Genomic DNA, 14175 nt, shown 5'->3' with positions numbered 1-14175 from the left:
CTGTTAAGAAGAACTGTGCACCCGAGGAATGAGAAATTTCGCGGGAGTGTAGGTGGATCATCGCATTACTGAAGAAGTCAACCGACTTGGTTGACGAAACTGTCTAACCGTGAGTAGAAAATTGGATTTGTCTACATAATTAATTAACTTTATCATCCGAGTATAGTTAGTTAGATTGTAATGAAACCTTATGGATATGATCACCATCGGGTGCCGGAAATGGCCAAGGTCATGCTAAGGTCATCCAACTTAAGTATTCAACATCCAAGTGGAAACCAACTTACAAGTATTTGCACTTTATTTACCCTTTTCCGGCTGTCATGTATCCATCTTTGTTCTTCATAAAATAACACAACATATTTTTTTAGAATGGCAAAGAGGAGCAAATATTTCACATTTAACATTTTCATTTACAATTTGATATTTATCAATAAATCATGCTTAACGACGTTTTGTTTTTTACGTTACATAACTCTCTTTTCAATTTTTTTAATTTGTTTATTTACATCAATCAATCAGAATAAGCTCCATTTAAAGTTAATTTCTTGACCAATAGAAGGTATTAAGTTTGACATGTTTTCGAAAGGCAAAATATGTCGCTGTCGTCTTATCTGAGACAACATTATATGCAAGCTTTATACGATGATGCTATAGCGGTATCAGGAATTGCGCTGATATTTTATCATGTGATTTGGTTCGGTAGTTTAATTTATTGTTCAAAAATACCATTGTTAACCAAAGATAAAAGAAGCTTTTGAAAACATACCCACCTACAGTGTAGTTCATGCAATATCAACATAATGATATACATAAAAATAGAATCCAAGAATGTATAATATCTACCGCTATGCTACTTTAATTGGTTTTTCAAAACTCTACAAATGAAATCCAACAAAAGATATTTTCTACATTAATACATAGAGCATTCTCACCTACCGTACATTTCATGCGATAGGTGAATATAATAATATATGATATACATCAAAATAGAATCCAAGTAAAGAATTGATATATACTGAAAGCAAATTATTACATGATCAGATTTGTACAGATTGTCTCTTGACAGTAACAATCAAGGGACTACTACGGAAGCTCGTTGACATGTGTAAATGATAAAGGAGCTGGATTTGAAATTAAAGTGTCTCATGACAATCTTAAGATTACAAGAAATTAGGACGAGTCAACTAATGATATTATTCTTGCTGACAATATCTGACTACTAATGAATGTTCTTCTCATGAACAATCTTTTAAGCAGATATGAAATGATTGAAGTATATTATGGATAGAAGATGAAGATTTCCATCTTTGCTGCCGGGCTTTACTGACAACAATATCAACACGAATATTGTTTGATAGCATGTAAAACTACTTCATTTTAAAGAAAAGGTTAACATTGATGGCGCTATTTATCTTAAATCGTGTTTTCATCTTTACAAGGGGTAGACACTGGTATAATGGCATTAAGACATCAGAAAAAGAGTAACAAATAACAACGAAATTTTCAAAAAACTTTTCATCGTGAAATGTTAGGAATAACTTATATTATTTGGCTAAATTAAATTTAAAATATATGTAAATAGCGCCCTCAATTTGCACACAAATATACAGTTTATAGAATACAAAATACCACAAAAAAAACAAAGATGAGTAAGTTGGAAAAGAAACAAAAATCTAAGTTAAAAAGAGCTGGAAATATATGTACATATAAGTGTGATATTTGTTGGTATTGTCCAAGTCTAGAATTGAATATTATATATTATTATTTATATCAGGCTTTTGAGCGATACAATAAAACTGTATATTGTACAATATTTGCATAATACCCGGATGCAATACAATATTTTTAAAATATTGTACGCGTATCGCGTACGCGTCGCGCATTATCAAGGGTGACAGCACCAACACGCGTCATGATACAACAGCACAACAATACACTACAGACACCGTAACGGCTCACTGGAGATGTCGTACTGTATAAACATGTAAAATCACAAACATAATTCGCGGCATGATTCTGGATGGTTAAACCTTAAACAAATAAACCTATTATAATTATTCCGAAATTGTCTTTGGAGAGTAAAGAGCAGAAAACAAGAAGGTCAAAAGGTAAGCTTACATTACAATACACACTGGTTAAACCCGGTGGCTAGGTAAGCTTAAATTTTCATTTTACCGCATAGCAAAAGCCTAATATAAATAATAATAATAATATTGAATGGCTTATTTTCGTGTGATACAAGAATATATTGCACTCGATAGAAAAATATTGCACTCGTCTTCGACTCGTGCAATATTTTTCTAACTCGTGCAATATATTCTTGTATCACACTCAAAGCCATTCAATATTATATAAATATTTTGTAAAACAATTTAATAAATGATCACATCAAACAACCGTGAGACAGGGAATAGCGTAGATCTATGTTTAGTTACGTAACGATTAGAGTGAGTGATTAGCGACATAAATAACTGATAAATACGTGTGTCATATTGACTAAATTCGTAAGAAATTCTCATTTGTGACTCCCCCTTCGCGCAATTGTTCCGACCACGTTGTTTGTATATTCCACCAAATCAAAGCTGAAGCCACTCAGACGTATCTTGCAGACATCTAGTGCATCCTTTCCGCTCATGTTTAGAACACGATTTAAGTTTTATATTTAATGTACAGTTTGTAAATAAGCTAGCCTGCAGCTGTTTAATATCTTTATCATATACGGGCTCTCCAAGGTACTTTTACTGTACTTAATGATGAAATAGATTATCAAAATGGGGTACGATTTGACAATATTAAATTTATTGTTCCCATTGTGTCTTGACTAAAGGCACAAGCTATGACATATATGACCGTACACTACGAATAAGCCGTATAGATGTCCTAAATTGTATTCTGAGTTGCAGTGTAAAATGTGCATGAAGGTCGTATTCATAGGTACCTTAAGTTGGTGCTACATGTATCTCATTTTGATAGTTCTAGTCAAACACCTTTTAATAATTCTATTGTTGAAGAGGATAATAAGCTTTTACCTATGCCTAGCCTTTGTTTGCTTTGGCTAAATCCTGTTCAAGTGGTGGGTTACAAAGCATTGTATTTTGTCTGGGTACGTATAACCAACAATTAACAATGAGAGGACATTCCTGAACCTCGTTGACTTAGGGATGATTTGAAATGACCGCCAATTATGACTGTTTGATATTTATTACCAGCAATGTGGAAAAAGAGACACATGTAGAACCGAAAGAGGTATTCCATTTTGTTGAAGGAGCAAAGTTCAACAAACCATAACCCCGCTTCTGGATATCGTTTGAAGGCAAATGATATACCATTTTAAAGCTTATGATATATATTTTCTAAACACGAAATAAAATAAAATTGACCGGTGCTGACTTTACGGCTCATTCGTGGTGTACATGTACGGTCACATATATGCCCAATTGAAACATGTCTTCTAGAAGTCATGTCTATTAGAAGAGCAGCTTTGATTGTGTCTTGCATGGAGACGTGTCGTACATGTTGAGATGTCTTGCGTAAAGACGCAACTTGTATCTTGCTAAGAAAGCGTCTCTGGCTTCACAGGACGTGGCTTGTTTTCTGAGACAAGACACATGATTCGCTTTATGTTTCCTTTATTGTTGTCTACTTGCAAACACTGTTTGCTAGATACGATCTTACCGTGCACAAAAGAATTGAGGTACCATTTATGTTCATCCCTGCATATCCTACACAAAGACATATATGTCATAATTGGAATCAGCAGCCAATAGCTGCATCTTTTAGCTCGAATTTAAGTCCTCATTAAGTCCTCAAGAAAGATGCAATTCAAAAATTGCAGTTTACGCCATTGCATGCCTTATTGATCTGTACACAAGGCGTTCTCGAACAAGAGATCTAACGCCGTGCTTTTCATTGATTAGAACATAAATTATAAGCACAACTTTTGATTTCGTTCTTGTCTTAGGTTTTAGCTCACCGTTTCTATAATTCTCAACAAATGAGGTCTTAAATCAGAGCTTAAGGGTACAGGCACTGGCTGCTTGTTTTAATGTTAACATAATTGTTTAGGATATCCAGTGGTGAACATAACTGGTACCCTAATTGTTTTGCACACTGTACTTATAGCTCGAATGTGATTGTTCCATCATCGAAACTTTTGATCGTTATTACAACAACAAATGTTATCATATCGAGCATCAGGGAAAATAGGGTGGTCACGTTTGTTCATCTTACTTCCATTTTCATCAGGCACTTGACCCAACGAGGAGCCAACTGCAGATTACTGATGTAAATTTACCCAATACCGGCAGGTACATGTCAAGGAATTGAAGGCAAACTAGCCCTTTAAAAAGAACAACACAGGTGTAGTTCTACGACACTATTTGCATACTTAATATCACTATGCACAAGTAGATGACGTGAATCTCATTGATTGGTTTACCACGGCGAGCGATATAAAAAAAATTGAATCCAGCATAAAATGAATATTTGTTAAATTATTTTTTACTTTCTAACATTAAAAAACTTTATTTTCAGATTGGAGACCTGTCCCGTACTAAATTTACACATATTGATTTACATGTAGGGAATAATATTGCAAACTCGAGGCCAAAGTCAACTTTTACCCGAATTCCCGAATTCACTTCAGAATCCACAACAAAACACGCTGTTTGTTTGAGTTAACAAAAATTAGAATGTTTAATGAAGAGTAGGGTATGATTAGACAATACTTTTGCCTATAAACATGAGCATACAATCAAGTACAATTAATACTGATTTAAGAATTTTACTTATCCAGCAATCTTCTTCTTGTTGTTGGTTACAAAGTTATCTGTTGCACACAATGTTCCGGACGCAATCTGAGTCCCTTGGTAATGACGACACTCAAGATGACGTTACTTTCACTACTCACTCGCTGCTATTCAAGAATGAATGGCTCTCCATCCCGTTCACTTGACAGACTGTAGGTGATAATTGAATCAGTCAGTATCATCTTATCGACGAAGAACAAAATAAATCCCTCTTTTACGAATGACTCCACAATATAGCCTTCGTTGAGCGGCCGTATATAAACACCTTCGCTATAACTCCGAATTGACTGGTTCTAAGGGTTCAACTTTATTGCTGCATTACCACTACATTCAATGAATTAATAGCTCATTCTGTCACATTCACCGTATTATAGCCACATGGAATATCTATAATACTGGAATCTGAAATACAAAGAACATTTTGGGGCAATCTGCATATGGAAAATGAATATTCTGGAACATTCTGGGCCGTTTTATACACAGTAAACACATATGAAATTGAATTACTCCGGGCACATCACATAGATTATAAGCTACCCTATTATACGTAGCTATTATCTGCCTCTCTTTCTTACTATACGCTGCTCATATAATTCATATAATTAAACAAAAAACACAAACACATGTATACCGCATCACCACAACCGACCCCTACCCTATCACCCTAGACACACCCGCATCTAGCTACGCATGGTCTACAGGTGGTTAAAATCCCCGGAACCCACACTTTCCAAAGATTTTCAAACTGTTTTACCAGGGAAGTATCTGAAAACCGGCTACATGGGACGTGGCTTATGTTTTCAGGCAAAACGCATGATTCGCTTTCCATGGTTTCCTATTGTTGAGGACTTGACTAGTGCAAGAAACTATTTGCTAAGACACGATTGTGCAGTACATATACTTATATAGCTCAAATTTGATGGTCCTATGAAATGGTTCCAATTTATCTTTATTAAAACACAACAAATGTTATCAAATCGGATATCCGACAGAAATAGGTGGTCACGTTTATTCCACTTACTTCATCAGGCACTTGACCCAACAAGGAGCTAACTGCAGATTACTGCTGTAAACTCAGTCAATACCGGCAGGTACTTGCCAGTGAATTTAAGACAAACTAGCCCTTTGAAAAGAACAACACAGCTGTAGTTCTAGGACACCGTTTGTATTCTTAATATCGCTTTACACAAATAGATGACGTGGATTCCATTGATTTGGCTACCGATATAAAAACATTGAATCCCGTATGAAATAAATATTTGTTCTCTTCTTAATAAATATTGTTATCAATAAAAACACTTATTTTCTGGAATTGGAGACCTGTCCCGTACTAAATTACACATATTTACAGGGCAACATATTGGCTTATATAAGCCGCCCTTAATCATCATTATAATCTACCTGCTCATCAAATTGCTAAATACACTACACTGACATACAAACACACCCCCACCCCCGGGCCCCACCCCAGCCACAATCCCACTACATACAAATCCACTAAATCCCCAAACATTTGCCAAACGCATACCAATTCTGCACACCCCAAACACACGTATCCTCTCCTTACACATTGTTGACATAGGATAATATGTCAACCGCGCGCGTTTCCCCTTTTTGTATTTGTATACCATTAATACAATGTACACTTTCCCTGTATCCGGTTGTCCTGGCAAAACGTATTTATCGTTACACGGCTTGATATTTATGAACTTTTAAAGTGCTTATTTCGCCTCACTCGCTATAATAGCACTAACCAAGAAAGTTATGGGTCATACCGTATACTGTCTAGTATATACTAGAAATTCTTGCAAGGAATTCTTACAACACTGTAGAAGGTAAGAGCTTTTACCATATAATGAAATATTTGATCTACATCGGCGCAGTCAAATTGAATTGACATGAAAAACAATCTGAAATTGCTATTGCGATGTGGAACAACAAACTTGAAAGAGATACTAAAACAACGTACGTCTAAGTTTACCTTTCATTCTTGTTAACGAGGAAAAGAGAAAACAGAACATAAAGGTGCGGACATGTGCCCGTTGAGTTTTGACAAACTTAACATTCTCTATAGAGTACCGAAGTGATGACGTCACAGAAAACTTTTTTGCATTTCAGCGTTTTGAATACCATGTATCGGTGGAGCATGATGAAAAACATCCACAGTCCAAATTTGGTGGGAATCGGATCATGAGGGTCGTATGAGATATGGCCGCATGAAGCCCCATTGAAATCAGTGTAAATTGGCCTGGTTCCAAACAGTTATGAACCAGGCCAATTTATACTGATTTCAATGGGGCTAATTAGGTATTCATGCGGCCATATCTCGCGACCCTCATGATCCGATTCCCACCAAATTTGGACTGTGAATGTTTTTCATCATGTTCTACTGAAATATGGTCGTGAAAATGCTGAAATGCAAAAAAGAAAATTTTATGACGTCACACTTCTAATTTTTGCCACGATGATACTCGCTATACATGAGTTTCTGTTGGCAGCGTTAAAGCCTTTATATTCGGTTTCGGTTACATTTTAGTTTGATTATTTTTTGCCAAATATTGTTACTAATAACTGTCACGAAAGGTTTCTGGTCATTTTAAGCCAAACTAATGGAGTAAAATAAAAGAAAACTCACTATATTATAGTCCAATACATCCCATAACCACTGAGCAAATAATGACAAATTTGCAGAATTTGACAGAGATACAGTACTTATAGGCTTAGATGGGGTCATTTCAACATCACCCGTATTTGGTGGGAAAAGGTCGTTGAAAGTTTACATAGGGTAAAGCTCACAATTGCTCGGGCAAGCAATGTGTTCCTCTAGTCAAAAGGATTTTGAAAAGGTATAGTTTGACCTATCTACGACGTACCGTTACGGGGTTACGCGCAAAAAGGTAATATTGTGACGTCATCGAATTTTGAATCTAAAGGGCAAAAATGAAAATTGATCCGATTTTGTTGAAAATGGTCTCAAATTATTTGCCTTCCCATGATAAATCAGAAAACGTATCAATAATTAAAGATCATTAATTTACAAAAACGAGCATAACACTATAATATAAATTGTGTTATTTTGTGAAATAACGTTCTATAAATAAATTGAAAGTAGTTTAATCAATAAATATTCATGATATTAAATCCATTTTATTATTTCATATAGTATATATTTCCAATTTTGCACTCCTTATTTGTTTTGACCAATCATTTCACGTTATAGCAACGTCCCGTCAAGCAATGACACTTCAAATGGTGTAAATTATCACAACAATCCGTTTTGGACACTTTAAAAGAGCCTTTTAAGCATTTAATACTTATTATGACTGGTATTACCGTGGTCAAACTCATTTGGCCATTTACTTCATATGACTGTCTTCAATATAATATAAAATGATCATTACTCATGTTTCTGATGGTCATTGACTTCCTTAATCACGCCAGCTTTAATGAGATATCGTCAAACTCATCACTTGGATTTTTCGAATATAGTTTGTCTATTACGAAAATGCTGCGGCTCGCAGGTCCACAAAAATATATATAGGGTCTCAACAAATGATATCGTATGGCCGGCCATTTTCTTCTTTGGTTAAACATGTTAAATACGTGTTTAAAAAGATCATTGAAAAAAGGAAACCAAACTTAACGTGCAGAAAATCTGAATATATTGTTTGGAACTTTTAAAGGCACATTCAGTGATCCCAGCGAAAGTGTACAAACATTAAAATTGTGCCGGTTTAAATTCCTTTATAGTGAAGGATAAGTCGTTTTTATACTTCTGAAATACTTCTGAAATACCGAGGTAAACAGTGGTAGGTCTATTGACATCCAAATACATGTAGCTAATTAGTTTCTCTACTAGAGAGGTATTAATTACATTTTCATGTAAAATATAATATTTTGTCTTTTATGCACGGCTTTTATGGCACTTCTTCGTCTTCTTCTTCGGCCGCCATATCACTACTGACGATTGGCTATGACTCCATGGCTATGATCTGGCTGCATCTCCTTATCTCCTTCTTCGACATGCTACTATTAACACAGGTGCAAAAAATGAATATTGATGATTTTGCGATTTTTGCTGAATAGGCTTTTATTAACGATAGACCATCATCCGTGGTTTTCGAAGAATGAGACTAAAAGCCTTCAGATAATACGCCTGAAGTGTCAATAACCTTTAATAAATTACATTATAACACTTGTTTGTCTTTTAAATCCTGCCAGTAATTTTCATGTAACACTTTTACCATGTTTACTGCATGCATGAGATAACATGTTTTGTTAGAAAAGGTGTTGTAGATAATGAAATAAAAGTGTTACATGAAAACAATAGAGAGTTCAATGACTTCAATCCCCGGCAGTGATTACTTAAATTGCCGGGTATTGACTCGGAAAGTCTGAATTTAATTGACAAAATCTGTACATCAAATTAAGAAATCCCAACGGTGGGTAAATGAGGCATGACCCATGAGTGCACTCCGTCATTCGGATGGCCACAATAGCAGTCGGTTCCGTGTATAGAGAGTCACACTTAACACCTGTAAGGAAAATGTTAACTTTAGCGGAGTTTAGCCCTTGTCAACCATGTCAACAGGTATGTCTCGTTGAAAACTTAGAATAACTACCAATTTCAGAAGAATACAGAACTAACTTTTTTTAATCAAAAGAAAATTTACTTCAGTTTCGTTACATATAGCGCAAAACTATAATAATTTAGTTTGATCTAACTGTGAATAAAAGTAAAAATTTATGTTGAATCAATTTGGACCATTTTGACAAAATGGCCCAAAAACCTAATTAATTCTCGCTATTCGCAATAAGGGCGCCGCCAGCGGTTTGCGATGTAATCGTGATGTATCATGGGAAAAGGTTGACATCCAAGTCCGCGCAATACGAATATTACCATGCTATTACATAGGAACATGTGACAATATTTTTTTAGTTTGTCAAAATAAAGGGGTTACACGCTAATCGATACTCAATAATACTTAATAATGTGATTTGAAATGTGCACAATTAATTTTTTCTCTATCGATTTGCGTGTAATACCGTTATATTGACAAACTAAAAATATTGTCACGTGTTCCTATGTAATAGCATGGTAATATTCGTATTGCGGACTTGATGTCGACCTTTTCCCATGATACATCACGATTTTCCCATGATACATCATGCCTTATTGCGAATAGCGAGAATTACTTTACAATAATCATGTTAGGCCTGTTAGGTGATTGTTCTACCATAAAAAAAACACCTAAAAATGCATGGCTCAAATATTCAAAATTCAGACAGCGTCGTTCACAGATGATTTCTGCCATGATTTCTGCTTTCGTGTCAGGTTGGCGTTCTCGTGGGATGGTGTTTCTCACTCGTCTACAGCTCGATAAATCATGATATTATTGTAATGGAAACTCTGATGAAGACATGGCCAAATTGAAACATCTCGAGTCAATACCGCCATCATTTTAGTTGGGCTTTCTTCCGTCAGATTTTTTAACAGATGGCGTACATCGTATTTTGGGTTTGGATTCTAATTTTTATCATCAAGAGTCAAGAGCTTCAGCGTGCTTCAGCTTTTTTGGGGGGTGGGGGCTCAACTAAATCTCTTGCTTTCCATTTCTATGATTTGATTGTCAAGTCTATTTCATTTTGATTTTTAGGAGGCTGTTCAATAATTATGAGCCCTGGGGAGGGTAATATTTGGGGTGGCAAGAACTTTTGACAACCCCAAAGGGGTCATGCAATTTTTGGCAGGTCGAAAGGGGGACGCGATTTTCGGCACACATTGACGGGGGCACGTTTTTAAAATAACACTCTAAAACTTGCTAAGGAAAACTCTACAGAAACGTCCAAATATGCAAATTTCCTGCTCGCTTCAGATTTCACTTTTTCAATACGATTGAAAAAAAAAAGAAGAAAATAATAACAACGTCTACCCACAAAATGACAGGCTAACACAAACATTGCCGTAACTTCGACAAAAAGAAATCAATTTCGACATGGTTGTAGCTGTAGACCAATTTAAAAAGTGACATTAAAATACCGTTTGGTCCATGGTAGTCCTTCTAGACGGACAATATCCACACCGACCCCCGGACTATCCCCGTCAGGCGGCTAGGCGTGCCTGACGGCGTGAATTTGTCGTGCTAACTGTTGAGTCCTTCTGGCAGGACTAGTCCATGGAGGTAACCACCTAACCAACAACTTGGAATTCGTACTGAGTTATATAATGACTGTTGGATTTTCATAGTCTTCTGACAACCATGATATCCTGATTACGCCATAGGCGTAGATCCCGGGGGATGGGGGATAAATCCCCCCCCCAATATTTTGACAGGGGGATGAAAGAATTCAAGTGTGGAAAAGAAAGAAAGAAAGAAAGAAAGAAAGAAAGAAAGAAAGAAAGAAAGAAAGAAAGAAAGAAAGAAAGAAAGAAAGAAAGAAAGAAAGAAAGAAAGAAAGAAAGAAAGAAAGAAAGAAAGAAAGAAAGAAAGAAAGAAAGAAAGAAAGAAAAAAAAAGAAAGAAAGAAAGAAAGAAAGAAAGAAAGAAAGAAAGAAAGAAAGAAAGAGGAATAAAAAGAAGGAATATAAACAAAGAAAGACAAAGAGTGAAATAACAGAGAAAATTAAGGAAAGGAAACTGCAAAAATTAAAGTAATCACGAAGTGAGGAAATGGAAAAGGTAAATAACAACGACAGAAAGAAGTGAGAAAGAAGGAATTGAAGAGAGGAAACGAAAAAACATAGACAGAAGGAAAGGAAAGAAAGAGGGCGAGATGGCCGAGCGGTTAAGGCATTGCGCTGTCGGCCGGGAGATACGATCGACGAGAGTTCGAGCCTTGGGCTTGCCTTAGGTGAAAATTCTCCTGCCTCCCAAAAAGTTCCTATATGGTCGGGAATCCTTCAATTAAGTTCAGTTTCATCACAGAATGTAATTGTAGAATTTCTTCTCGCCCCCATACACTGCTTAGCACGTGCAGATATAGGTAGTGTGTGTGCGATGTCCGTGGTTCGGAAGTCACGTAAAGCCGTTGGTCCCGTGTTCAGGAGGATTCATCCCTGTGCACGTTAAAGTGTCAGAGCTATTCGAAAAGAGAAGGGGGATCATCCCCGGTTCTGATATCTGCAATCAATCCTAGGTTCCAGGATCAAGTGTTGACGAAATGTGACATATTATAAAGTCGCTCTGTCGACCGAAACCAAGAAGAAGAAGAGAAGGAAGATAAAAGATATCGCATTGTTATTTTGAACCAAAAAATATGCCATTTCTGCTCAAATTGTGAAAAAAGTAACTCGGTGACCCCAATGTTTTATTAGCTTTATTGAAACATCCTATCAGTGCGCATATTATATCAAAAAATCAGCAAAATTGTTGGAGTAGATTTTTTAATATAATCGAAAATATGTCTGAAATTTTCATTTTCCCATAGACGTCTGTACTAATTTTTTCCCAAAACAGACTTTTTAAAATGCTTATTTCTCAAAAACTAGCTCTGTTACCCCTCTTTTTTATTTTAGATATTCGATGTATATCGATGAAATTTAATTGGTATAAAATTTAAGAAAAATTGTTGGACGGGATCTTGTATTGACTATACCCCTTAAAGACTAAATAAGACACTTTACGTGAATCTGCAATATATGTGCATGTTATTACGTTACCGCTACTTTCACACAAAATATCATTTTCACTTCACAAATTGGTGGTTTCCCCGGGGTGGTTTCCCCTTGGAGATTAACAGGTTGTCATACACGTATAGAGGCCTTGCATGTGACGTATCATCCCGTAAATATGGCGGACTACTCAAATGCATTCAACAAAAGCATGATTGCAATCTACCGTGACAGTTCGTCTCGCTCATATAACCCTGCACTACGATCGAATAGGTTGATGACAACATTTGATTGAATGGACTGCACTCCGCCATAACTACGGTGAAGGACACCGGTTCAAATCCTTTGTTTGGAGCCAATCGATAAAAGAATGCAAGGCCTCTATAGGCATTATTTAGTAAATTTACATGCATGCGTGCCTCCTGCTATATCTGATATGGCCCTATGGGTCAATAATCTGTGTGGCATAGGGGTCCGTGGAAATGACATTCGCCAGAGGAATTTGGCCGTTGTTATTACCATTGATTTGGCTGCTCAGTATGACCTTTATCCAATCCTTGATCCTTGCAAAGAAAGACCGTAACAGCAGGGCGTCTTTTCCTCGTTGACAAGAATGAAAGGTAACGATTGTTTCTATAATGAGAAAGAGTAGGGGACATGTCTCATTTTCCTGAAAAGAAATCTAGCCCCGGGAATCTAGCCTTATTAAGCAACCTTCAACGTTCGACGTAATTAAGACGTTCAGGTCCATAATATTGATTATTGACGGTAATTAGTAGGACTGGGCCATAATAATAACACTATTGAACATTAATGAAAACATTTATTGATATGTGTTTGTTCATTTGAGCCCATTGATCACGCATAAACGATATTCTCAGGCCATTTGGTTACCTTTGGTTTGAATGATTACAAACACAAAAGGACCGGATAGCGGACGCTATACCAGGATGCTATAGTAAAAAGAATCAATTCTATGATGTAGGCCTGTGTTTATGTTCTCAGTGATTGAATCCAGTGGAATAAATGCAGTAATGAAGAGATGGACAATTGTTAATGTTTTTGTTTGTTTTTATTTTGTTTTTGTTTTCCTGAGATAAAAATAGGAACTTCTTTCACCATATTCAATCACAGACCCTGTTACTCTCAGCGAAGCCTTTAACTGGCAACATCAACAACAGCTCTGCAAAAACAAGTGTTTATATTTAAACACCATATTGTGTTTATCAGAGCCACACTTAATAAACACATAATTCATGTTAATGGTCTAACACTAATGTTCATAAATTAACACTTGGTGTTATATTACAAACACTAATGTTTGTAATATAACACCAAGTGTTAATTTATGAACATTAGTGTTAGAACCATTAACATTAGTGTTAGACCATTAACATGAATTATGTGTTTATTAAGTGTTGCTCTGATAAACACAATATGGTGTTTAAATATAAACACTCGTTTTTGCAGTGAGCACTGATAAGACAATATGCAATAGTTTGCAGCCGGACTATATTGGGCTGACTTCGTCTCCATTTTAGGTGTCCGAGTGGGCAGGAGTCTGTCCCCCTGCCATCCCACTGGCTACGCTACTGCTTGTGTCACGCCGATATTTACGTTCAGGTTTACATACGTATTAGCCTAAATAATATTAAATTTGTAATAATATTAAATCACAAAGACATATATGATATTATTGAACACCGAAGTTTGCGTCTGACGTCAGGGAAACGGCGTGGTGTGATTGGTTGCTAAC

Source organism: Amphiura filiformis, chromosome 5 (assembly GCF_039555335.1).
Source record: "Amphiura filiformis chromosome 5, Afil_fr2py, whole genome shotgun sequence".
NCBI classification, from domain to species: Eukaryota; Metazoa; Echinodermata; class Ophiuroidea; order Amphilepidida; family Amphiuridae; genus Amphiura; species Amphiura filiformis.
The sequence above is the reverse complement of the archived record's forward strand: the minus strand, read 5'-3'. Positions refer to the sequence as shown.